Source organism: Octopus sinensis, linkage group LG12 (genome assembly GCF_006345805.1).
Source record: "Octopus sinensis linkage group LG12, ASM634580v1, whole genome shotgun sequence".
Classification (NCBI taxonomy): domain Eukaryota; kingdom Metazoa; phylum Mollusca; class Cephalopoda; order Octopoda; family Octopodidae; genus Octopus; species Octopus sinensis.
Genome location: NC_043008.1, coordinates 48,946,182 through 48,948,681, shown reverse-complemented (window position 1 = coordinate 48,948,681; position 2,500 = coordinate 48,946,182). Strand labels below are relative to the sequence as shown.

The window sequence follows — 2,500 nt, the reverse complement described above, 5'->3', positions numbered from 1 at the left end:
AACTTGCAATCTGATTACTGTTCCTGCTGAAGGAGGGATCACAAGCTTTGTCTATACACACACACACACACACACACACACACACACACACACACACACACACACACACACACACACATACATACATACATACATACATACACACACATATATATGATGTATATATATATATGTATATATGTATATATATATGCATGTATATATATATATATATATATATATATATGTGTGTGTATATATATAAATGTATATAAATATATACACTCATATATAAATATATATATATATACATATATTTATACATATATACATGTATATATGTAAATATTATATATGTCTATATATTATATATATATATATATATGTATATATTATATATATATTTAGGTATATACATGTATATGTATATAGATTTATATATATATATGTATGTATATATTGTGTGTATATATATATATATTTATATGTATGTATCTATATATATATTTTTGTCTGTCTGTCTGTCTGTCTGTCTGTCTCTCTCTCTCTCTCTCATATATATATATATATATATATATATATATATATATAGAAGGGGAGCAGATGAAAACCTCAGAGGTGACCAGGTGCTAGATGTATTCCAGTTGGTCTTAAAACGTGGCCAACAGCTGACATACAACAAACATACTGCGTAATAATAACCAGCTTATAAATGTATCTCTCTACAGTCTATAAAACCACTTCGAAACATGCCGTAGGTTCAGAACCCCCTCCCCCTGGTCCCTGATGTGGTATCTCCAATAAAGACTTGCCGTCAGCTGATATCCAGTTGATACAGTGAAGTAAGATTAGGGCCCAGATCCTAGATGTGGCTTAACTGCGCCAACGAACACTCACCAATAGTCGATGTTTCGTGGATACGCGGAAGGAAATCTGTGACCAGGTCCCAGATGTAGGATAACACGGTCAATAAAAATAGGCCAACAACCGTCTTTTAACAGAATCAGAAGAATCGTCTGACTGATGGAATGGGTTGAAGGCGGCGAGCTGGCTAAAAACGTTAACAAATCGGGCGAAATCGTCTGCGTTACGTTGTGAGTTCAAATTCCGCCGAGGTCGACTTTGCCTTTCATCCTTTCGGGGTCGATAAATTAAGTACCAGTTATGCACTGGGATCGATCTAATCGACTTAATCCGTTTGTCTGTCCTTGTTTGTCTCCTCTGCGTTTAGTCCCTTGTGGGTAGTAAAGAAATAGGTATTTCATCTGTCTTTACATTCTGAGTTCAAACTCCGCCGAGGTTGACTTTGCCATTCATCCTTTCGGAGGTCGATAAATTAAGTACCAGTTGCGTACTGGGGTCCATCAAATCGACTGGTCCCCGTCTCCAAATATTGTGGGCCTTGTGCCTAGAGTAGAAAAGGAATGGGTTAACCTATTCATGCCGATCGTCCGTGTAAACTGACCCTTAATTTTATAAGGGTATAAAACAACTAATTGATACAAATTGTGATTTGTGTATGATGTGTATCAAAGAATGAAATATGTTCTTAACGCTTATGGCCGTCTGTAGGAAACAGATTTCAATGAAAATTTTTTTGCAGTCGTTATTTAGGTCAAAATAATAGAGTCTGTGAATTTTCAGGCAATTTCATTCAGTATAAAAGATTTCGGCAGGAATGGGTTAAGTCTGCAACAAGATGTACGAGGAATTGTTTTGAAACTTTAGAGCAGAAGATACTGTTAAAATAAACAGAAGTGGATATAATGGTAGAGAGAGAGGGGGAGAGGGGGAGAGAAGGAGAGAGTGAGAGAGAGAAATAGTGAGAGAAAGAGAAAGAGTGAGAGAGTGAGAGGGAGTAAGAGGAAGGGAGAGAGAGAAATAGTGAGGGAGAGAAAAAGAGAGAAGGAAAGAGAGAGGGAGAGGGAGAGGGAGAGAGAAGGAGAGAGAGAGAGAGGGAGAGGGAGGGAGAGAGAGAAAGAGAGAGAGAGAAAGAGAGAGAGAGAAAGAGAGAGAGAGGGAGGGAGAGAATGAAATAGTGAGAGAGAGAGTGAGAGAAGGAAAGATAGAAGGAGGGGAGCGAGAGAAAGATAGATATATGTATATCTATCTATCTATCTATCTATTTATCTATCTGTCTTTTCGTTTATTTTACCCTCGTTTTTCCATACTGTCATTGGCTGAACGAGGACTTATCAAGGCAGTATTTTACAGCCGGATGCCCTTCCTCTCACCAACCGTTATCCGTTTTTTTTTTCATTGTTTCAAATAAAATTATTATTTTTCATTGCACACCAAAGTGCAGCGTTAAAGAACCTATTCCTTATATACAAGGAACAACCAGTTTCATCAAACTTAATCCCAAGATGCCAGGAAAGGACACGGCTTAAACCAAAAGCGCAGGGTTGAGAATCAGGCATTCTAATAATACAGACATAACGATACACAATTCGTCCCACACACATTAATCTAGTGTTTAATCGTATGTCATCGTTGACCTAAAAGCCTTCTTATGTAGGCC

At 37.2% G+C, this 2,500-nt stretch overlaps 1 long non-coding RNA gene across 1 annotated transcript in view; it reads left to right on the top strand.

Annotated features, from left to right (window-relative positions):
• Positions 1-1,435, top strand: part of LOC118765535 — a 10,890-nt gene extending 9,455 nt beyond the window's left edge. Inside the window, exons 2-3 of the long non-coding RNA XR_005001398.1 lie at positions 1,095-1,121; positions 1,307-1,435. This is a non-coding gene — a long non-coding RNA (uncharacterized LOC118765535). The remainder of the gene's footprint in view (positions 1-1,094; positions 1,122-1,306) is intronic.
• The last annotated feature ends 1,065 nt before the right edge of the window (positions 1,436-2,500 follow it).